This window comes from Rattus norvegicus, chromosome 16 (genome assembly GCF_036323735.1).
Source record: "Rattus norvegicus strain BN/NHsdMcwi chromosome 16, GRCr8, whole genome shotgun sequence".
Taxonomy (NCBI): Eukaryota; Metazoa; Chordata; class Mammalia; order Rodentia; family Muridae; genus Rattus; species Rattus norvegicus.
This window is the reverse complement of record NC_086034.1, coordinates 79,914,308-79,939,912: the sequence shown is the minus strand read 5'-3', so window position 1 is coordinate 79,939,912 and position 25,605 is coordinate 79,914,308. Positions and strand designations below refer to the sequence as shown.

Genomic DNA, 25,605 nt, shown 5'->3' with positions numbered 1-25,605 from the left:
GGAGAAATCTGTCTCAAGCAGAAGACAAAGAGAGAGAATAGTTTGAAAGCTGTCTCCAGCAGAACACAGGCCAGCAATTTTTAACTCATAATTTGACTTCTAGTTGTTTGTTTCACTGCTCTCAAACACCCCAACTCAGAACCCCTCTGTAAGCCAAGGCTTATCTTTAGCATACCACTGCTCTGAACATTCAGAACTACCACTATATGCAGGCAAAGTCTTAGAAGTACAAGAATTAGGTCACGGTTTGTAAGCCAGTTTTACTATCTATAAAGTACTGTGTTGTCTTATTAGACACAATGGATACCTATCCGAGAAGGCTCATAAAAAGGCATAATAATGAAGAAAATGTTTTCAAATATTCAATGCAGACACAAAAATAGTTTTGATCTGTGGTTGATTAATGGAAACAGAGTCAGTACAAACACAAAATTAGGTGGACTAACACCTAATGTGATTTTGCTGGTGCTCAGATAAACTGTGACTGTGCACTGTGCAATCGTTTTGCATCCTGGATGCCAAACCTTTATTTGAAATGATGTTTATTGGTGAACACTTGGTGGCATTTAGCTACGTGGCTCCAAAAGTCCCATGTAGTATTCTACCTCTGTGCTCAAACAGTACTTTGTCTTCAAGCACAGGAAAATGGTGCTTGTGATTATGAAATGTCTCCTCATTTATCGACTACTCCCTGGGGACATACAGTGTCGGGGATGCTGAAGTCAAGCCCACTATGCCAGGCGCTTGGCTTCAATGGTGATCTTTAGAAATGTACAGGATGGACTTAGAGTTAAAAGTTCCACAGTGATTCGGCCAATTGTAAGTGTTTATGTCACTGATTCAAGTAATCTCCTACTGCTATGTAGATTTCTCAAGTGCAGTTCAGGTAGCTTAACAGGACTGATTCCCAAACAGACTTTATTTCCTCTTCCTTTGCTCTATCAACCACATACTTCCGGGAAACACTGAAGATGCCCAGAGGAAATGTAAACTGTGTTTAAAAAGTCAAAATCAGGTCCGCTGACCTTCATTTGCCCACTGGGCTTAGGATAATGAAATAGAGATCTACTTCATTTCTGCTCTAAAATCTGTTATTTGAATGATTCTAATCCCCATAAAAAGATGGAGTTGCATTTGAGCAGTATGCCAACATTTACAGCACTCTTAAACCAATACTTTCTTGATCGTGTTGTATTTAGAAAGACCTAACCAGAAAATGGGGCAGGATTGTATCAATAAATAAACATTTCTGAAAAGGGCATATGGTGTTCTTTAGTGTCTTTACAGCTAGTAAGTTTGCTATCGTTGAAAACCAGATGCAGGGTGCTTCACATTTATTCAAGAACAGAGTAGAATATCTATGGATTCTGATATACACTTTTCATATAATTCATTTTACATTATGAAACCTATTCTGAGCCCATGGGTCAGGGTGAGCTCACAGGCAACAGGTTGCTGATTTTTGTCTTAAAATAATGGGGACAATGTGTAAAGTTACTTCGAGGGGGCTGGAGAGAAGGCTTGGTGATTAAGCTGTTCAGGGTTCTTGCAGAGGACCAAAGTTCGGTTCTCGGATCCTGCTCGGATAGCACCTATACCTTGTGTGCCAGAGATCCATATCCTCTTGTGGTTCCTTTCTCTTGAAAGACCCCAGCTTAGCAGCAGTAACGCCATTTTGCAAGGCTGTACTTAAGATGACTGGTTCAGGGAAAGGTTAGAACACTGAGTACACAGCGGCTGCCAAACAAGATGTGTTTGGTTGAAGGCCTGGCAACAGGAGGACTGCCGTTGGGCACCTGACAATGAGAAAAGCCCCGGGAGAGGTCCCACACCCTGGTGGGGGGCCGAGTCAGCCGTTATGTTCCAAGAAGGTAGCTAAGAAACTTGCCCCCAGGCTGAACCCTTGGGGGGCCGAGTCAGTCCTTATGTTTCAGGAAGGTAGCTAGGAAACTTGCCCCCGGGCTAAACCCTTGCCATATTAGAATCCACCAATTATATCCCTGTAACCATGCATCTGCTTCTGTATGCTTGCTTCTGCTCCCCAAAATCCTATAAAAGCCCATCCTTGGTTCCATGGGGTGCGCCAGTCCCCCGAGTGACTGAAGCGCCCGCAGGTGCCTGTGCCTGTGTATCCCGACAATAAACCAAATCCTCTTGCTGATTGCATCCTGTGGTGTCTCGGTCTGGTCTTTGGAGTTAGAGGGTCTCCATCCCGAGGGAAAGTTCTCCCTGAGAGCTTTTCATTTGGTGCATTGGCCGGGAAAGGAGATCCTCCACCCAGGGACCACCGACCACCCACTGGGAGGTAAGCCGGCCGGCGTCTGTCTGTCTGTCTGATTTTGTCTCGTTCTGCCTTATTCTGTCTGTTCTGTGAGCGCTCAGCCAGGTCTGTTCTGTGAGCGCTCAGCCAGGTCTGTTCTGTGAGCGCTCAGCCAGGTCTGTTCTGTGAGCGCTCAGCCAGGTCTGTTCTGTGAGCGCTCAGCCAGGTTGTTTGGAATTTGGGCGGGACGAAGAAGAAGCTGACGAGCTCGGACTTCTCGCCCCGCAGCCCTGGAAGACGTTCCAAGGGTGTTAGGGGCCCGACTTTTCGGGGCCCAATCTGGGAGAGGAGAAAGATCCGGACTAACGGCACCTCTGTCTGTATTTTTGGCTTTCAGAGGGCCCCGGACCTTTGCCACCTCCATCTGACTTTTTGCTTTCAGTTTGGTACCAAAGCCGTGCAGCACGCCTGTCTGTTGTTTGTTTGACTGTTGGTGTTGTTTGTTTTCTCTGTGTTCTAATCTTCCTTAGAACTAACATGGGACAGTCCCTAACAACGCCCCTAAGTCTCACTCTTGATCATTAGAAAGACGTCCACGACCGGGCACACAACCAGTCCGTCGAGGTTAAAAAAGGAAAATGACAGACTCTCTACACATCCGAGTGGCCCACTTTCGGAGCGGGATGGCCAGTGAATGACACATTTAATAAGATCATTATTTTACAGGTTAAAGATTGGGTCGTCCACGGACATCCTGACCAGGTTTCTTATATTATCACTTGAGAGAGTCTCGCCTTAACCCCCCCCCCGGGCGGAACCCTTCGTGGACCCAAATTGGCCTCCCCTCAACCCCCAGTCTGTCCCCTCGGCCCCGCCCGGTCCGCCGGCCACGTCTTCCTCTCTCTACCTTTGTGAAATCAGAGCCTTCTAAGAAACCTGTCCTCCCGGCAGACCCAAACTCCCCTCTCATAGATCTTCTCTCTGACAGGCCCGGCTGAAACGGAGGAGGCAGAGCCGCCGGCCAGATCAGTTGCCGGGCCACAGTCTGATAAGGGTTTCTCCCCTGTCGCAGGGAGATTGCGCAATAAGCTCGAGGTGATGCCAGATTCAACCTCCCAGGCTTTCCCACTTAGACAGGGAACCGGTGGCCAGACCCAATACTGGCCGTTTTCAGCAGCTGACATTTACAATTGGAAACAACACAACCCTTCTTTCTCCAAAGATCCGGTGACACTCACCGACCTAATAGAATCTGTTTTACTTACCCACCAGCCTACTTGGGATGACTGCCAACAGCTCTTACAGGCCCTCTTAACCTCAGGAAAAAAAAAAAAAAAAACAAAGAGTGTTCCTAGAGGCCAGAAAGCATGTTCTGGGAGATGATGGGCGTCCCACCCAGCTGCCTGAGGACCAAACTGGGATTTTAATACAGCTGAAGGTAAGGGACACCTACGCCTTTATCGCCAGTTGCTTCTAGCGGGTCTCCGAGGGGCTATACGACGCCCTACTAATTTGGCTCAGGTAAAACAGGTATTACAGGAAGCAGGGGAAACTCCCTCCGCCTTTCTAGAGAGACTTAAGGAGGCCTACCGTATGTACACTCCCTATGACCCAGATGACCCAGGACAAATGACGAGTGTCTCTATGTCCTTCATCTGGCAGGCTGCTCCAGATATCAGGACTAAGTTACAGAGGTTAGAAAATTTACAGGGCTATACATTACAGGATTTACTTAAAGAAGCTGAAAAGATTTTTAATAAGAGAGAGAATTGAGTCGAATCTTGGCCGCCGTAGTTCAGGGCCAAAAAAGGAAGGGAGATAGGGGGGAGCTCGAAAGGGGCTGAAGCTGGATAAAGATCAATGTGCCTATTACAAAGAGAAAGGGCACTGGGCCAGAGAGTGCCCCAAGAAGCCTGGTGGACCCCGAAAGCCTCGACCACGAACCTCCCTCTTGGCTCTAGATAAAGATTAGGGAATTCAGGGCCAGGAGCCCCCCCCCTGAGCCCAGGGTAACGCTTAAAGTTGGGGGGCAGCCGGTTACTTTCCTGATAGACACAGGAGCCCAGCATTCAGTCCTCACTCAAGCTTCAGGACAACTCAGCGACCGGACGGCCTGGGTACAAAGAGCTACTGGTGAGAAACAATACCGATGGACTACGGACCGCCGGGTTCAGCTGGCTACTGGTAAGGTGACCCATTCCTTCTTACATGTTCCGGACTGCCCGTACCCTCTGCTGGGCCGTGACCTGCTCACCAAACTAAAAGCACAAATTCATTTTGAGGAAGGAGGGGCCCAAATAACTGGCCCCCACGGAACTCCCCTTCAAGTTCTAACCCTACAACTAGAGGATGAATATAGACTATATGAACCGGGACAGGACAAGCCACAATCCCTAGAAATAGACACTTGGGTCACGAATTTTCCACTGGCTTGGGCAGAGACTGGTGGGATGGGGTTGGCGCTCCAACAGCCCCCCTTAATTATACAGTTAAAGGCCACTACAACTCCAGTCTCCATAAAACAATACCCCCTGTCACATAAAGCTTATCAAGGTATAAGGCTTCACATTACGAGGCTTCTAGATCAAGGCATCCTAGTCCCCTGCCGGTCGCCTTGGAATACGCCTCTTCTGCCTGTTAAGAAACCCGGCACTGGAGCTTATAGGCCAATACAAGACTTGAGAAAGGTCAACAAGAGGATAGAAGATATTCATCTGACTGTTCCAAACCCTTACAATTTGCTCAGTAACTGTTCATCGATGAGAAACAGGGGTATGCTAAAGGGGTCCTAACACAAAGGTTGGGACCCTGGAAACGCCCTGTGGCCTACCTGTCTAAGAAATTGGACCCTGTGGCCTCCAGCTGGCCACCGTGCCTAAGGATGGTGGCTGCTATTGCTGTCCTGATCAAGGACACTGGAAAATTGACTTTGGGACAGCCACTCACCATCCTAACACCCCACGCAGTGGAGGCCTTGGTAAAGCAGCCCCCAGACCGCTGGCTCTCTAATTCTCACACCAAGCCTTGTTACTGGATGCAGAACGGGTTCAGTTTGGGCCTGTAGTTGCCCTCAATCCTGCCACCTTGCTTCCTCTACCAGAGGAGGCAGAACAGCATGACTGCCTACAAATCCTCACAGAAGTACATGGAACCAGGCCGGACCTATCGGACCAGCCTCTTCAGAATGCTGACCACACATGGTACACGGATGGCAGCAGCTTCTTGGCAGAGGGAGAGCAAAAGGCTGGAGCTGCGGTCACTACGGAGGACAAAGTGATTTGGGCGAAAGCCCTGCCTGCTGGTACCTCCGCACAACGGGCTGAACTCATCGCCTTGACTCAGGCGCTCAAGATGACAAAAGGTAAGAGGCTAAATATATATACAGACAGTCGTTATGCCTTTGCCACGGCACACATCCACGGGGAGATCTACCAGAGGCGGGAGCTGCTCACATCTGAGGGTAAAGATATTAAAAATAAGGCTGAAATTCTGGCCCTCTTAGAAGCCCTATTCTTGCCCAAAAGACTGAGTACATTGTCCAGGACACCAGAAAGGGCACAACCCTGAGACACGAGGAAACCGGCTGGCCGATGCCACGGCGCGAGAAGCGGCCATGAACAAACAAATCTTGCCCTTAAATAGCCCAGACCAACCCACGCCCCCACCAGTGGGACAAACCAGTTGGGTTTATGCCCATGAGGACATAGAGCTCCTAAAAATGGGGGCCATCTACCACCCTCAACTAAAACAGTGGGTCTACAAAGGACTTTTGAATTGATCTCCTTTTTACATAAATTAACCCATTTGGGGTTTAAGAAGATGACTAGATCGGGAAGAGATAAATCTGTGTTTTTTTAAATCGGGACAAAGCGATACAAAAGGTGACTGAGAGTTACAAAGCGTGCGCTCAGGTTAACCCGGAAAGGACCATGATTGGACAAGGAGTTCGTCCTAGGGGACACCGTCCCGACATCCATTGAGAAATTGATTTTACTGAAATTAAACCAGGTATATATGGATACAAGTATCTCCTAGTGTTTGTAGACACCTTCTCAGGATGGGTCAAAGCCTTCCCCACGAAGCACGAGACTACAAAAATGGTCACCAAGAAGCTCCTCGAGGAAATCTTTCCCAGGTATGACATGCCTCAAGCGTTGGGGTCAGACAACGGGCCCGCTTTCGTCTCCCAAGTAAGTCAGTTGGTGGCCAAATTGCTGGGGATTGATTGGAAATTACATTGTGCCTATAGACCCCAGAGTTCAGGTCAGGTAGAACGCATGAATAGAACAATTAAGGAGACTTTATCCAAACTTACGCTTGCAACTGGCTCAAAGGATTGGGTGGCCCTCCTTCCCCTAGTTCTATATCGGGCCCGGAATACCCCGGGCCCCCATGGTCTAACTCCTTTTGAAATAATATATGGAACACCACCCCCATTTGTCCATTTCTTTGATTCAAACATTGCTGATTTTGCTGACAGCCCTTCTCTGAGGGCCCATTTACAGGCCCTACAGATTGTGCAGAGAGACGTCTGGAGACCTTTGGCCGCTGCTTACCAGGACAAGCTTGAGCATCCGGTGGTGCCACACCTGTTCCAGATTGGAGACACCGTGTGGGTGCACAGACACCAGACCAAGAATCTCGAGCCACAGTGGAAAGGACCCTACACCGTCCTCCTGACTACCCCGACCGCCCTAAAGGTAGACGGAGTCTCGGCTTAGATCCACACACCACACGTCAAGACAGTCCGGTCTGAGGAATTGACTAATCACAACACTACACCCCAGACATGGAGAGTTCAGCGCACTCCAAACCCCTTAAAGTTAAAACTCCTACGTGGCTCCTCCTAGCCCTTTTGTGGCCTAGAGTCAGTGGGGAATAAGCCCCCACCAGACAGAAATTTCTTGACCAAGTCGAGTGAAAGATTTCACTCAAAGTTAGCAAAAAAAAAATGGGGGAATGAAAGACCCCAGCTTAGCAGCAGTAACGCCATTTTGCAAGGCTGTACTTAAGATGACTGGTTCAGGGAAAGGTTAGAACACTGAGTACACAGCGGCTGCCAAACAAGATGTGTTTGGTTGAAGGCCTGGCAACAGGAGGACTGCCGTTGGGCACCTGACAATGAGAAAAGCCCCGGGAGAGGTCCCACACCCTGGTGGGGGGCCGAGTCAGCCGTTATGTTCCAAGAAGGTAGCTAAGAAATTTGCCCCCAGGCTGAACCCTTGGGGGGCCGAGTCAGTCCTTATGTTTCAGGAAGGTAGCTAGGAAACTTGCCCCCGGGCTAAACCCTTGCCATATTAGAATCCACCAATTATATCCCTGTAACCATGCATCTGCTTCTGTATGCTTGCTTCTGCTCCCCAAAATCCTATAAAAGCCCATCCTTGGTTCCATGGGGTGCGCCAGTCCCCCGAGTGACTGAAGCGCCCGCAGGTGCCTGTGCCTGTGTATCCCGACAATAAACCAAATCCTCTTGCTGATTGCATCCTGTGGTGTCTCGGTCTGGTCTTTGGAGTTAGAGGGTCTCCATCCCGAGGGAAAGTTCTCCCTGAGAGCTTTTCACTCTCTTTTCTTTTTTTTTTTCCTTTTTTTCGGAGCTGGGGACCGAACCCAGGGCCTTGCGCTTGCTAGGCAAACGCTCTACCACTGAGCTAAATCCCCAACCCCCTCTTCTGGTTCCTAGACTCACATAGTTACCATAACATCATGCACACTCATACACATACACATAAATAAAAACCAGCAAATAAAAATATCTTTAAGATTACTAACTGGAAAGAACTAACTAATCAATTTTAAAGGCTTATTTGTGTGTGTGTGTGTGTGTGTGTGTGTGTGTGTGTGTGTGTGTGTGTGTTTGCCAGTGTCTATGGGTGTATTGGGTGGGGCAGGGCGGACCTGAATACAGTTACGCATGTATGCTTATTTATTGGTTTCACGGGAAAGAGAACAGGTTGGTGATCTATGTCAAGTTCTGTATGTCAAATGTGTGCATATTTTCTTCCTAGGAAACAGGGTTTCACTAAGTAGACCAGGCTGAGATGAAATATTCATTTCATTTCATCCTTCTGCCACAGTTTCCCTAGGGCTGGGATGATAGCCATGTCATGGGTTTCTTTGTATGAAGCGTTCTGTGATAGCTGTACCTCACAGCATGTGAGAAAACGAAAGAGGACTTTTATCCTGGTTTCCCTTCTGGTGATGTTAGAGTAACTTAGCCAAAGAAACTTAGGGGGGAAAAGTGGGTTTATTTGTTTGTTTTTAGTTCACAATTCCAGGTTACATTCTGTTACTACAAGGAAAGGAAGGAAGGGGCTTAAGGCAGCTCATCTCCTCACATCCAAAGTCTAAGGCAGAAGGAGAGAATAGGAAGATCCATCCTAACCCTGACCAGCTCCATCCTGAGGGCTTGGGTCTCAGACTGAATGCAAAGGGGCTGAATACCAGCATTCCTCCCTCTGTGCTCCCTGACTTCAGGAGCAATGTGATTAGCTACCTCATCTTCCTGCTGTCATGCCTTCTGCATCATAATGGGGTACACTCTGGAATGGTGAGCCTGAATAAATCCCTTCCTGTCTAGAATTTATTCTTAATGGATATATGATCATATCACTGAGAAAAGGAACCGATAGGCCAATGTCCCTTCAGTGTAACTGAGAGAATCGCTGCTTGCTTCATTCAAGAATGTCAAATTAAGCCACTTAAAGCAATGGAAAAATTCATGTTCATTCCGTGTCCCCAGCGAGGTTCTGCTTCTGTTAAAAGTAAAAATAAACGTAGGACTCGTGGGACTGCTCAATTTAAGATGGCCTGCTTTGAGCCAAAATAGAGCAAGCGAATTTGTTCCACTTTCTCCAAATAGTTTAGCCATAAATTCTGGGATTCTATTTATAAGGCCCTTATTACTTATTTTTCATTCAGCCACCCCTCAGTTTGGCCTTCCTTTTACATGATGCAAGGGGCTGAGCATGCTGAAGTGAGTTCCATGGACCCAGAATCCTGACTCATGTTTTGCTTATGTAACTTGAGAAATGTAGTGTCGATATATTGATATCATTTCCTAAAAGGCATCTGGAAACCCTAAATGGGTTTCGGTTTTGCTCTGTTTGGGCACTTCTGACTAGAAGGCAGATTTCTTGCAGTTTTAGAAAATCATTAGAGAGATTATGTGGGGGAAATCCCTCTGCAGTTAAAACCTTTTCATGATGATTAAGAAGCCAGAACCTATTAGAGATACTAGGACACACTTTAAATGATCTGTTCTGTCTATGGAGACTAAATAGTTTAATAGGCCTATTAGTTCAAAGCCACTACTTATAGATTGAGGAGAGCAGCCTATGGATAATATGTGGGGTTCCTGCTGGGTTCTTGTAGGCTTGCAATGGGGATTCATGGTGTCAGGGCTCATGGACCTGTTTACCAGAGTTGATTAGAATAATATGGTCACACACGGAACTTGTAAAATGCTATATTTCTAATTTTCTGTCACTCATATTGAAAGTGAAGTAAATTCCTATAAACTTAGGGTTTAAAGAACCAAGCCAAGCTTATAGAGTAAACAGAAGGATAGTGAAAAGGGACTTTTTACCTTGCACTGATGTCAAAAGATCTGTCCTATTGTGTCTGTTGGCATATATATGCACATATGCACATATATATGTATATATATATGTGTGTGTATATACATAGTTGTTATGTATGTATATACACCACACACATATAGGTACACATGCATTCATGCATATCACACCCAACTTATATTGTAGTGATTCAATCACAAACTACCCATGGGTACACATATATGCCGGCCAAGAAAGACATGACCAACAAGAAAATGCAAAACTAGTGTTGCAGAGAAGTTTTTGTTCATGAACTCGCCTTTTGAATCATATCAAGTACTTCCTTCAGGGGGCTCTTCCCTACATCATCTGGACAGAAGCAGACCCATACACAGGACACTCCTCCATTCTCCTGGCAATTCTGCCCTTTTGCCAATCTGGTTCTCACGTGAGAAGGCTGACCTCTCTTCCCAGGCTACATTTCTCCTATGTTGTATATTTTTATATATTTCCCTTGTGTAGACATGTTCTAAGTAAGAGCACAGTTTACTTAATGACTTCCGGTGAGTCTGTCTTCTAGACCTATGTAAAGGCTGGTTATGTATCAGACACTCATAATATTGTGGGTAGAGTACTAGAATAGATGAAGTAGACAAGTCCACACATTTAGCAAGGCTACTCACCACAAAGAAAACCTGCAGTATAGAGCACTCTTTGCCATAGACCAGGCCACACTGTGCTTGCAGGTAAGTGATGACAGTATTAGACAAATCATATCATCATCACACTGAATGGAGATGATCAGGGAGTTTGGAGGTGTTCGGGAATGAAAAGGCTCTCTTTCTACAACGGATCGAGCTCCCCTCACACATCATGCACATCTGATGACTATCCAATATATCATATCACTGACCTTCCTTTGAATGTTTGCACCCACAGTTTTGACCAGATATCTGGTCTGAATATTCTAAGATAGTTTTAAATTTGTATGTTATTTTTGGTGTTTTGTGGCTAGGGAAAAAATCTAGATCTCAAAATAGTAATTTGAAAATAAAAAAAAATACTCTGTCAGAGAATTTTGGTAAATATGCAAACAATGTAATAAAAAGATTCTCCTCAGGCCCACAAACAAAAGGGAAAAAAGAAACAATAGACACAGAAAAAAAGACAAAGATACTGGAATTCACTCATCCCAGAGAAGGTCTCTGGCCCATTCTCCTTCAATCTATTCATATTTTCAGAAAACAATTTGTTAGATGTCAAGACCGAAGACCTAAAATGCTCGAGATTTTCTGAGCTCATCAAGCATCTGGGTGTGTATTTCTATTTCACCAAAGCAAGCCTGATTGCTGAGATTCCCAGGGAGGATGCAGAAGCAGGTGGAGCACACCTAGTTAACCAATCCTCTATACCACTCCCTGCCATACTGGTAGACACAATCAAAAGCGGCACCATGTGTCTAAGTTGATCATTTTCATCCATTTGTCATCAGTATCTCTCTAAGCCTCAGTACAGCCATCTTCCTTGGTCTGCTGCTACTGTCAAGCTCCTATCTCTCTGTGCTGTGCAGCCACCTGTGCTCAGAACAAAATCCCGGTATTGAACACATAGTGTGGGGAGTCAAGGCTCCACATTGTTAAGAGTGCTCTAAAAGCCTGAAGACCCACAGGCCTTGTCACCAGACAGGACTGCTGACTGTTGTGTGTCCACACACTGTTCCTACAGGGAGAATCTCTCGGGGGTGTGATTTCAGAGCTGAGGTCTGTGGGATAAGTTGGTACATTTAGAAGTATCTCCCTTAGAAAGTCACTGTCAAGTTGAGAAGCGGGTGTGAAATCCACACCAAATCATTGGAGACAGCAAATGAACTACCTCCAGTTATTCCTTTAAAAATAGCCCAGAAACTGTGAGATACCTCGAGAAAGGGGCCAGATTTAACATCAAGTGGGAAAGACCCCCATGACCTATTCACCAGATCCCAAAAGTCCCATTCTTTCTCACACAATGCTTGTGTCCTGTTCAGTAGAACCTGGATCCCCTAATATCTTGTGTGAGGCCCTCTGTGCTGTCCATGACTTCCCTGTTTGAATTCTTCTTAGAGCGTGACATTTACTGGCTTCTCTCCAGTACACCGAGCCACCCTTGTGCTCAACAACTTTCAGCACCTGCTCTGTACTACTCAATGGATACACGGAGTTACCAATGTCTGCTTCGGCCAGTGGGCGGTGCTTCTGATGAGCACACTGCTGACATCACAGGTTCTTACTTTTTTATGGGACTCATACATACTACATATTTCAATGATGATTTCTAAGTGGCTGCTTTCCTATGGCCCACACTGTAAGCTACTGAACATCAGTGTCACCTGTGACTGCTGTCCTCTTATTTCGAGTAACTGCCCACCCATATATGTCCTGATTCTAAGGCATGAATCTGAGGAGGAAAGACTAGGCATCTTCATCTCATTAAACCAGAGTATTTAAGGAGCTCGAAGGGTTGTCATGGGGTGCAGCTGATGCAGAGAGTAGATTGTTCCTGTACGCATCTTGTGAGAAATGAGAGAAGAGACTACCTCAGCCTGAGATTTGAAAGAAGATAATCAAACTTCTCTGAATACCAGTATTTGCTTCTACTGTACAGTGTAGGATAGGGCAAGCATAAAAGATGGTTTGGGAGAGTGAAGACATGCTTACTCTCCATAGCCTAAGAGAGAATGTAAAGAAACAACACTTAAGACTTGGGAGGAGTTGATCCTCTTCCCTAAGCAATGGGAGAAGATGGGACAGAAACAGTGGGCCTTTGGACTTTGGTCCTTTGGCTCTTCGGCCCTTATCCCTGTAAAGATCTTCAAGAGGCTAAAGTAGAGAATGGTTGTGATCAATCTCATATTTCAGCTCACTCCCTGGAGAGTGAGCTCAGAATCCCTTCCCCCGAATCTTCATCTGGGACCTACATCATCACAGGAATAGACATTGTCACAGCCTGAGCTCCAACCAAGTCAGTGACATACCTATAGCACCTATGTCACATAAGGTCCTGGTACTTGACTCCCTGTCTCCAAAGTCCAGAGGTTTTGCCAGAAAAAAATCGGACCTTTCCTTCCCATGATAACTGATGCTACAAATGTAGTGGTTTCAGAACAATTATCAACAAATAAATACGTCTGCAATCAACTTATATAACTAATACTTCAAGGCTGACTTTGAAAAATCCAGAATGTCCCTGGATTTCAAATTCACTGACATTTGTTCCTTAGACAGTGCTAATAAGAATGCATATTCTTGGGACATGTTTTATTTTTGCTCATTGGATGAAGTGCCCTCTTTCATCACTTTAAGAATGTGACATGGGTCCTTTATTTTTTTCACAAATATTTCTTAAGTCAAAGACTGGTAGGAACTCTCTCTTGTGCCAGGGGAAGTTTTATCATAGGCAGGATGTCACAGCTGGCATCATTTACGTCCTAAGGTGGAAAGGACTTTGCCACCCGGCATTGCAGTCTGGGTATCTGCAGCTCTTCTTTGTGTCATAACACCACACCCGGCCATTGCAGGTACAGTTAAGCCTTCTTTAGTAACAGGGGGCCCTTGGGATGGTGGCCATATATCTTGAGCCACTCAAACTACTGTTTCCTAGCTGGTCCAGTAAGTAGTAGTGTTCCTGTGTCTTCCATGGTATACACAGGCTTCAGGCAGAGGCCACAGGACAGCAAGCACTCTCCTAAGGATAATTGTTTTTTACCTACATCTGTGAAGGTCTTCAAACATGAAAAGGTACACACACACAGACACACACAGACACAGACACAGACACAGACACACACACACACACACACACACACACATGACACACCTGGGTCTTAGCTTGTTCACCTTATATTGTTATATTGCAAATATAACTTACATTGTTATAGGTGTCACCCTGCTAGTGCCTCTCTGACTTCCCTTTTCCAACCCATATCCTAACAAGCAAAGAATCAGCACCTTTTCCATCTCTGTGTGTCCACCTTTTGTCTCAATTTATAATTATATTACCTGTATGTGTCAAGATTGTACATACATAGTGATATAGATACACATTCTATATACATACTTTGTACATGCACACATATGAATACATATACATATATGGATAAAATATAAATAGTTGATATATTTATATTATCTACCTACAATCTACCTCTCATCTATCAGTACATTTACCTATCATCTTTCCATCTATCGTCTATGTGTATGTTAATCTTCTGTCTAACATCTATCACCTATCTCCCTATTTTTCTAACATGTATCACTCACTTATCTATCTATAGACCTGTCTATCAGTCAGTTTTTCTATTATCTATCCCCTATTTATAAATCTACAATCCATCTCTGTATCTATCATCTGCCTATCTATCATCTTTCCCTCTATATTTCTTTTTTTTCAACATCTTTATTAAATTGGATATTTCTTATTTACATTTAATGGTTATTCCTTTTCCCGGTTTCCAGGTAAACATCCCCTAGCCCCTCCTCCTCCCCTTCTATATGGTTGTTCCCCTCCCCATTCTCCTCCCATTACCGCCCTCCCCACAACAATCGCATTCACTGGGGGTTCAGTCTTGGCAGGACCCAGGGCTTCCCCTTCCCCTGGTGCTCTTACTGGGCTATTCATTGCTACCTATGAGGTCAGAGTCCAGGGTCAGTCCATGTATAGTCTTCGGGTAGTGGCTTAGTCCCTGGAAGCTCTGGTTGGTTGGCATTGTTGTTCATATGGAGTTTCAAGCCCCTTCAGCTCTTTCAGTCCTTTCTCTGATTCCTTCAACGGGGATCCCATTGTCAGTTCAGTGGTTTGCTGCTGGCATTTGCCTATGTATTTGCCTTATTCTGGCTGTGTCTCTCAGGAGTCCCTCTATATTTCTACCATCTATCAATGTGTCTACAATCTATATGTCTATCATCTGCATACCTATAGAATCTATCTATAAATCTATCATCTGCATATCTATTATCCAGTCTACCATTCTATCTCCTTCAGTTTGTCTACATATCAGATCTGAAATGACAGTTTCCAAGGCTGCCCTTACTTCTCTCTTTACACTACTAGAGGACAGCTGCTCCACAGTCCACACACTCTAATTTCAGAAATGTCCACATGGCTGCCTATGGTCCATAACAGTTGACAGGGTCAAAACCATGTTTGAACCTGGTTTCAGGTGGCTCACAGACCATGAGCACTTTAGGGATGACTGGAGGTGCAGCAGCACCAAACTTCTGGGGAAGAAGTCTTAAAAGCTTGTTCATTAAGGAAAGAAAGAAAGAAAGAAAGAAAGAAAGAAAGAAAGAAAGGAAGGAAGAAAGGAAGGAAGAAAGAAAGAAAGGAAGAAAGAAAAAAATGAATGCAGTTCCAATTGGAACTTCCTCCAAGTTTCCACTTGTGAATTAAGTGTGAGCTTAAAATAGTAAGAGGGAAGGTACACAGAAGTCCAGGGAGCTCAGAGCACATGCAGGCAGTGGGCAGCACTGGAGATTCACATGTAGTAAAAGCAAGGGTTAGATATAAAATATGAAAGTCCAAGGAACGCAGAACACCCGCAGGCAGCAGGCAGCTCCGGGGATTCACATGCAGTGAGGCCAAGGGTTGGATGCAGTTTACTTCTCATAGAAATGTCAAGGGCTGTCACTGCCCCCGTCCTGTCATTCTGGCAAATAGTTATTTCTTATTAGTGAATAAGCAGAGTCAGCATAGCACAGCTGTTACTGGTATAACTCTTAGAAGCAAAGCTTATCCAAAGGTTAGTCCACAAAATTATAATCCCCCTGACTGTTAAACTAACAAAACCTCCAGTGGGATTCCGAAAATGTATATCCTGGCAAACACCCTCTCTGAAGATAATCCCACCATGTGTTCACTGCTTGTCAAGAATCTGCCATGAACTAATGGGGCCAATAAAAGCAGGAAGGACCAGCAGCTTCGTACGGAGTATGCATACAGAGGCTGGTTAGGAAGGCTAGCCTACATCAAAGATAACCATAAAAACAACCTATACCTCTTCTGAACAGAGGGGCTAGTATGCACCTAATTTAAGCAAGTTAAGTAGCCTTTCTCAGCAGGAGATTTAGTCTGTACTGTCTTTAACAAAGCCAGGCCAGACAGTATCTACTCTGACAAGAAACACTACCCTGTGTATCTTTTACAGTAGGGCTAGCAAGGAAGGGCTAGACTGTTTAAACTTGACTAAGAAGGACATTCTGTGCCTTACTTGAAAAGGAAGGCTAGTCTATGCCACATCTGACTAGAAGGAGACAGTCCATGTCTCACCCAATCAACAGGAAGTTAGTTATCTATATTCAGGCAGGTACATTTAGTTAGAAAACCAGTCTAGAAAAGCCTTGTTTGATAGTATTAATTAAAGATCTGTCTTTTCATTATTAATAATGACAGCTACATTAATTAAAATCAATGACCACCTGCATTTTCTCTCTCCATTTTCCATGAACTTTTAATATTCACAAAGACACCAGATGGATGTAGTGCCCCTTGACAGCAAGTATTCTGCACATCTTGACCATCATTAAGTACCTTCTAGTGAAGTCAATAACAAGATAAACTTCCAAACTTAGGTGTTTTTAGTTACAACAAACTTGCATGAAAAGCTTAAATTTTTTCAAAGATAGTGTACCAAATTGGAAAAAACCCACAAAATGTTATATTTTTTTCTTAAACAAAAGCAGGGAATCCCTCCATCCCCTGAAATTTGGTTCCATGATATGGACTATATGTCTGCTAGTTCTTCCTCACTCCCCTCCTTAGCTACCACTATTTGCCCATCTCTACTCCTTTGTGACTCCTCACTGACTCACAGAACTGCTCTCTACCAAGGATTCCAAAGCTTTGCTTGATTGGGGCCAAGGTAGTCTAGGTTGGTTAGCAATGTTCTCTTGCCCTTTATCCATTCTGTTCTTCCTAGCGTCACAGGAGGCTAGCAGCTGCTGCACACTTTACGTAATCTTTCCATCCCATCTCTATTTCCTTTGGATTCTCTGCCTTCTGTGGCTGGACCTGGGGTACCCCTACAATTGCCTCTGCAACCCGTTGTAGAGCCAGACTCCAATCCCCACTAATGAGAACGCCAGAGATCTGGGAGTAGTCAGACTGAACCATAAAACCCCGAGTGATCCAACAACCCAGAGTGATCCAAAGACTGAAAACCAAGCAGCATTCCTCTGGTCCACAACTTGTCAGATTTGGGAAATAGCAATTAAAGAACCAAGTACCCACTCAACAACTGTGAGACCATATAGTTACACCAAGAAATACTGTAAATGTCCTAACTACAACTGCCTAAATTTCAGTGTAATAATACAATTAGTAACATCTTATATAACTTAGAAGCCAGAAGTTCTATTGCAATGTGCCTCCAAGAAAACCAATTTAAATAAACAATAAGATAAGGACATTAAAATAGTGATTAAGAATATGTTCAATATGTTCATCCTCCAACATGCTCAATGAAGAGTATGAAAACACTAAGAGTGGGGTTAAATAAGGAAATCCTAATGAGATAAACAGTAGAACGTAGCAAAACAGGATACTAAAGAAGAGCCAAATGTAAAACTCAAAATAAACAAAAAACCAAGGAAATCAAACATCAGAAAGATTAGTCTCAACATCAGATTGAGGGGTGTGGAAGAGAGAATTTCATGTCTTAAAGACAGAAGAAATTGGTAGGGCAGTCAAAAAATAAATATAAAAAAATAACCAAAGAATCTTGGGATACTATGCAAAGACAAAACATACAAGTAAGTATAGTGGAAAGAAAGTAAACCCAGGAGAAATGCACAGAAAATATTCCTAACAAAATCAAAGAAGAAAATTTTATAAACCTAAAGAAAGATGCCTATAAAGGTATAAAAGGCATAACAAACATCAAATTGGACAAGAAAATAAGTTCCCATGACACATAATAATTGAAACAGAGTGTGGAAAGAATATGAAAAGCTACAAGTAAACATACCAGGCCATATATAAAAGATGCATAGAATAACTCCTTACTTCTCAATGGAGATTCTGAAAAATTAATACAAACTCTAGGGACAACATATGCTAGTCCAGACAACTATACCCAGGAAAACTATCAATCGCAATCAAGGGAGAAAGAAAAATATTTATGATAAAAATAATTTTTAATTATTTCTTTATATCAATCAAGGTCTGCCCAGAAAGTACTAGAAGGTAAGCTTCAGTTTGAAGAGAATATTAACTATATCAAAGAGGAGACAAGGAATAAATAAGGCCGTAACAATTAATTGAAAAGGGGGATTGCAAACTACCACAACAAAATAACATAAATTAATAAACATCAATGTTAATGGTCTTTAGTCCCCAAATAAAATGACACAGACTAACAGAATTGATTAGAAAATAGGATCCTGATTTTGCTACACTCAAGAAACCTCCACCAAGGACAGCCATCACCTCAGGGTGAATGGATGGGAAAGGATATTACAAGCAAATGAAATCAAGAAGCAAGCAGGTGTAGCCATTTTAATATTGAAAAAAATATACTTCAAACCAAGTATAATCAAAATATATAGGAAAGGACACTCCATATTCATTAAAGGAAAAATCCACCAAGAGGATATTGCAATTCTAAGCATTTATAAACCAAACACAAGGTCACTCAAGTTTATAAAGCAAGCACAACTACAGTTAATATCAGATATTAACCCTTATGCAATGATAGTGTGTGCCTTCAGTTCTCCACCCCACCAATAGACAGTTCATTTAGACAAAATCTATACAGAAAAACACTGGAGTTAAATAATGTCCTAAGTCAACTAGGCCTAACAGACATCTACACAACATTCCACCCGAATACTAAAAACATTTTTTTCTTCTCAGCATCCATGGACCTTCCATCAAAATTTACCACACATTAGGATACAAAACAAGTCTCAGCAGATATATGAAAATTGAAATAGCATCTTCCACCCTAGCAATCTCCATGGATTAATGCTGAATATCATCAAAAACAGAAACAGCAGAAAGTAGAAAAACACATGGAAGCTAAAATCTCACATCTCACTATCGAATTAAATTTGGTCAGGAAAGATATTAAGAAGGATTATTATTATTATTGTTGCTGTTATTATTATCATTACTATTATTATTATTTAGAATAGAAAGAAAATGAAAGCATACCATACCCAAATTTATGGTATACCATGTAGGTAGTTTTATGAGGGCAAATTCATAGCACAGATTTTTCTACACAAAAGTCATTATTTTACATACACATAAAAGTACAGTGATACCTAAATGATTGACTTGAAAGCTCTAGAAAAAAACAAGAAGAAATAATATTCAAGAAGAGTAGACTAGAAGAAATAATCAAACTCAGAGCTGAAATCAAGCTACTTGAAATACAACAAGAACAAGAAATTGTATCAAATCAATGAAATGAAAAGTCAACTATTTAAAAAATTAACAATATTGTGAAACTTTTAGTCAAATTAACCTAAGGAGAGAAAAAAGATACAAATTAATAAAATTAGAGATGATAAAGGGGAGATTACAACACACCCTGAGGAAATTTAAAGAATTGTGAAGATATAATTTTGAAAAATCTGTACTCCACCAAACTATGAAATGCAAAAGACATGGATAAATTTCTTGATAAATATGGATACCAATATAAAATCAAGATAAAATACATAACTTAAAAAGACTCACAACCCCCAGTGAAAGGGAAGCAATAATTGCAAATCTTCCAATTTAAAAAAAATGTCCAGAACCTGATGGATTCAGTGAATTCTACCAGACTTTTCTGGTAATAATAATACCAATATTCATTATACTATTTTCCCAAATCAAAAGTGAAGGGAAATTTCTAAATTATTTTTATGAAATGACCATTAATCTGATATCCAAAACAGACAAAATGTACACAAATAGAAAATTATATTCCAGTATACCTTATAAACATAAGTGCAAAATTTCTAAGTTAAATACTTGCAAACAGAATTCAATAACAGATCAAAAAAAAAAAAAAAACCACATCAAATCAAGTTGGGTTCATCCCAGAGCTGTAGGGATGCTTAAACATATAAAAGTCAATGAATATATTTTACAACATAGCCAGACAAAACCCACATACTATCTCATTAGGAACAGAAAAGTTCTTTCACAAAATCTAACATCTCTTCATGATAAATGTCCTGGAGGGAGTAGGCATGAAGGGAACGTACCTATTCATAAGAAAAAAGTCCCACAACTAACATCAACTAAAATGAAGATGAACTCAAAACATTTCTACCAAAATCAGGAACAAAACAAGGATGTCCAGTTTCCACACCTGTTCAATAGAGCAATTGAAATTTGAGCTAGAGCAATAAGGCAACTGAAGGAGATAAAGAGGATACAAACAGGAAAGGAAGAAGACTAAAGACTCCACCATAAAACTCGTACAAATAATAAACATTTCCAGAATGTAAGCAGTATACAAAATTATCAAACAGAAAATCGGTAGCCTTCCTAGGTACCAATGAAGCAAAGAAACAGTACCTGTCAACATAGTCTTAAAAGTATCTTGGGAAAACTAACCAAACAAGTGAATACTTGTTCAATAAAAACTTTAAATTGAACAATATATCAGAAGACTTTGAATGGTCTTTCACATTTGAGGATCTGAAGAGTTGATATTGTGTAAAGGGCCATCTAACCAGAGCAGTCCTCAAACTCAATGCCATCCCCATCAAAATCCCAGCACAATTCTTTACAGAAATGGAAAAGGCAATCTTAAACTTCATAAAACCTAGAATATCCAAAACAATCCCGAATAATAAAAGAACCACTGGAGGTCTCACCATTCCAAATTTCAAAGGGAGTTACATGGCTATAGTAATTTTAAAAACAAAAAAAAAAACAAAGACAAAAACAAACGAACAAATAAATCACAGGATTGGCATACTAACAGACAACTTAATAATGAAAATGAATCTAAGTCCTGAATATAAGCCCACTAATCTACAGACACCAGATGCCAAAAATACATGCTAGGAAAAAAGAGAGTATCTTTAGCAAATGGAGCTGGACAAACTGCAAAACTCTGTGCAGAAGAAAGAAAATAGATACATATCTGCCAACGTGCACAAAACCCATCCCCCAAAACATCTATGACCAGGGTCTTAATCTATAAGATTAGAAAGTGCGGAATAGACTGGAATATCCAGGCACAAGCCTCTCTCAACAGAAGATTGACAGCACAGCACTAAAGCCTACCAATAGTTAATATAAGCCAGACCTCATGATGCAGAGATTTTGTACAGCAAAGGGCATCAACATTAAACCAACACCACAGCCTACAGCATAGGCAAAGATCTTTCCTAATTACACACCTGCCATAGGATTCAGTCACTACGTAGAACTGAACATCAGGAAATCAAACACCCAATTAAAAATGGGGGTAGAGATCTAAGCAGAAAGTTCCCAAAAGAGAAAACAAAAGTGGCAGATTAACAAGTAAAACCATTCAGCTCCTTTAGTCATAGTGACCTTTGTGGCTATTCTGTCTTCTCAATTGTGGTAATTTATAAAATATGTCCAATGTTAGAAAAGCTTTGTTACAGGGCTGGGTGTAGTTATAGAAATTGAGAATCAATTTCTCTATCATATAAAGCTACTTCTCACTGGGAGAGTGTTGTAACTCGTTCCTCATAAATCCCTCTAAACCTTGAAGCACAGAAAGTAGCAGGTTGAATGAATATCCCCACTTAAGAAACAGCCATGCTCACAGAGCCATTTGATCTCACTGCTAATAGTTTGATTAACTGTACATTAAACCATCTTGTGTGCGTATTCTTTGAATCAGCATATTTGTTTCCAGGGATCAATTCCCGGAAATAAATTTTATGAGCCAGAAGGACATACCTCATCAGGGCTTTTAAAAAAGTCCTTACTGATGAATTGCTCTCACAATAAAGTAAGTGCAGGAAAGGTGCTCTGCCGATGCTCTCAGGGTGCGTGGCTTCCTCAGCTTGAAACTCTCAGCATACAGGCAGCATCTCTGACCCTTTCTCACATGAGAGAGCCTCTGTGCCAGTCTCTCCCACAACATTGAAAACTCCTCAAGACCTTGGTGAATGTCTGTTCTCATGTCCATCTGTCAAGCCTGTCCTTAAGGCTTAATCATGCCCTCCCAGTTGATAGGAAGAGCAGGAAGCACAAAAAAGGTCCCAAAGAGGAATGTGGAGCACAAAAACGTCTCAAAGAGGAATGTGAAAGAAAACTGCCTTTTGAGTTCTTTGCTTGTTATAAGTTTCAGATAGTCTGTCACTGTAGCCAGGTCACTATCCTGCCAGACTCTCCCTGCAAAACCTATTATCAGTTGTATTTTTTATGTTCCCTCAAGCATTGTATACTTATCAAATCATGTGAGAGAAAAAATAAATTTCTGATATAATATTTATAATATATATACACACATATACATACACACACATATATATATCTACCTATCTATCTATATCTATATCTATATCTATATCTATATCTATATCTATATCTATATCTACATCTACATCTACATCTACATCTACATCTACATCTACATCTACATCATCTACATCTACATCTACATCTACATCTACATCTACATCTACATCTACATCTACATCTACTTCTATCTATATCTATATCTATATCTATCTATCTATATCTATATCTATATCTATATCTATATCTATATCTATATCTATATCTATATCTATATCTATATCTATATCTATATCTATCTCTATCTCTATCTCTATCTCTATCTCTATCTCTATCTCTATATCTATATCTATATCTATATCTATATCTATATCTATATCTATATCTATATCTATCTATATATATATATATATACATATATATATCCCAGACATAAATCAGTCCTTTTTAGATTGCCTTACAAGTGTCACAGGTAACTAGAGAGTGAATCGCATCACGTAGATTTTTCAAAACTCTTTCCAATGTGATTTGGGTCTGTCGTTTTATCACCACGGCAACTAGAAATCGTTTCAAGCACTGTCCTTGGCCTGCAGCCTCTTTGGGTTCTGGATCACTTTCACTTTTGAATTCAGGCTACATTGATTTCCAAATATGCAAAGACAATATGGAAGGGACATTGTGGAAATGAGGAAATTTGATTTTCTTTTTAAAGAATTTTTTTTCATAGCAGCCTTATTTATTTATTTATTTTTTATTAACTTGAGTATATCTTATATACATTTCTAGTGTTATTCCCTTTCCCGGTTTCCAGGCAAACATCCCCCTAATTCCTCCCCCTCCCCTTCTTTATGCGTATTGTATTTGCCTTCTGTCATTTTTGTGTTCTCTCCACCATCTCATTTCCTGTGTCTCCACTGCTCATTGAGTAATTCCTGACCTCTTAGAACTGACACTTGCCATGGGAAAACTTAGTAGAGGGCTCATCTCTGGAGGTAGAGCCTGTACACTGCCTGAGCTGTAGGGCTAGCTCCTGTTGTCCCTGGTCAGAAGACTAAATTAGAACATTCTCCCTCTCTGCAGCCATTGCTTGTGTGTAACTTTCCTTCTCAAGAACATTGCTAGGTCTACAAGTCACAAGTGGTAGCAGGGAATCATGGTCTTTTGAATTCCTTTTCCATGTTGTTGGAAACAGATGAGCCAAAGAAATCACTAGCTCTCCCCACTCAGGTGATTGGAGTTCTCCATTTTCTGCCCTCTGTGTGAGCATGTAGCAGCATCAGGGCAGAAATGCAGTCCCCAGTGCTCTGTGCAAGTACAGGGCAGGAAAATCCTGTCAGATTGGAACAAAGGGCCAAGATAGAATCACTTCTGAAGCCTCCTGTGGAACACAGCAAGGGCAGGAGGCCCCGTAATGAAAGAAATAGTACACGATTTCAGGAGCGTAGGGAAAGTGTGCTTATACTCTGGATTTTACCGCTTCCTTTATGCAGAGAACAGCTCTGAGAGCTCCAACAAGAGACAGAGCTGGAGTCAGAGCTGCAGTATGTTCCACCATCTCACTGTTCCCTGCCTTTGAATTCTCCACATCCCTAATCTGACCCAGATTTGAAGAAGATGAAAACATGGAACAGGTAACTCAGCCAGGAAGATAATATCTCCCAGTATTCCAAAGTTACTGCGTGTCTTCTTTCCTGAGAGAGCTAAGAAAATGAGTATTACTCAGATGGTCCCCAAGTCTTCCCATTTACAAGTAGTCTGGACAGTTGGGACCAGGGTAGTTATGTGGGTCTTTTGAGTTCCTATTTTATCTTTGTTTATGGATGTGCATGAATATGTGCAGACGTATGCAGGTACTGTCAGAAGCCACAAAAGGGTGTTAGCCTGGAGCTAGTGGTACAGAGATTTGGGAGCCACTTAAGAGTTCCGGGAACCAAACTCGGGTCCTTTGAAAGAGCATCAAGTGGGTTTAACTGGGCAGTCATCTCCCCAGTCTCTGAGTTCTATACAGAAAAGTGAGAACTTTATTTTTTTTTTCTCCTGATTCCGTTTGCAGGAGAATATACAGACCGCGAAGCCATTCGGTCAACCATGAGCTAACCCATAACACACACTCCTGTCACAGGTTCTGGAGCCTATGTTGATACAGTGTGTTCTATGGCAACTACAGCTCTTTCCACGTCACCGGGTCCCACTTGTCCACATTCATATGAAGCAAAGTACCATGGGGGACACTGAACAGTAAGAACCACTGACCTAAAGCATTGCCCTAAGAAGGAGTTTGAAAGTCAGCTGCGGGCAGCGGGTCAACGTGTAGCACAGATGAGGAAAGTCAATAAAGGCATGACTAAAGCATTTAGTCTACCCTGCAGATGTAAACTAGAGGCTCTCTCTCACTCTGGTACTTTCTCAAAAGACCTCTTTTCTATGTGTTTGATAATCTACCTTACGATGTATCTGTAGGGAACATCTACAGTCTCTAAGAAGGTCAGGACTGGAAACTACTTAATGAATGGAGTTGTTTGGAGACTTTTACAAGGTGCGGTCAGCCAACTGCGGACCTTCAGTCAGCTCCTTCACCACCTTCTTCAGAGTTATGGCTGGAAGGTGTACTCTGCATTTACTGACAAAGCTCTCTCACAGCCATGACACACTGCAGGGCCCTACTTCATTTCTTATCTTCTACCCTCTTTTCTTTGTTCTGGACTCAAATTACTACCAGCAGTTCAGAGTTTTGTATCCAAAACACACCTTCCTGTTGAACTTCCAGAGGGTATCAGGGTGTCTTGTGCCATACTCTGGACACATTTCTCCCCATTGCCTGGCTAGTTTGCCATGTCTCCTTGAGCACATAGTGAACAAAACATGCATGTGCAGAAAAGGTTTGGGCGTGAGTCTGTAGTCAAAAGCACATAGTTAAAAACATAAGCCCTTGGAAGACAATGAGGCTTGGCTTGCACCTTCTCACTGAAAGTGTTTCTCTTAGACACAGTTGAATTCAGGAATGTCAGGACATCTATGTGAGCTGCGTTTTGCTAACTAATTATTAATTCTGTTCTCCCTTAAATGTAGTTTTACACTAAAAGATCTTCTTAGCCAATTTTGTAAATCCAGCTTTCAGAGAAATATGAAACTTTTGCTGGTTGGTTTTTTTTGTTTGTTTGTTTGTTTGTTTGTTTTTGGTATTGGAGGAGACATCTACGTGAGCCAGATGCACTTGTATATCCTCACATGAGTAGGAGCAAGAGCAGGGCCTCACAAGACTTTTATGATAGACTTGGATTTTTTTCTATTGATTTCTATGTGTTCTTATTA

The 25,605-nt window shown here is 42.1% G+C and overlaps 1 protein-coding gene and 1 long non-coding RNA gene across 3 annotated transcripts in view; one reads left to right on the top strand and one right to left on the bottom strand.

The window, feature by feature from the left end:
* Positions 1-25,605, bottom strand: part of Csmd1 (CUB and Sushi multiple domains 1) — a 1,600,162-nt gene that overhangs the window by 580,798 nt on the left and 993,759 nt on the right. The window lies entirely within an intron of this gene.
* LOC134482524 (uncharacterized) lies at positions 1,571-7,745 on the top strand. Its single transcript, XR_010058749.1, has 2 exons — positions 1,571-2,436; positions 2,487-7,745. It is a non-coding gene; the product is annotated as an uncharacterized LOC134482524 (long non-coding RNA).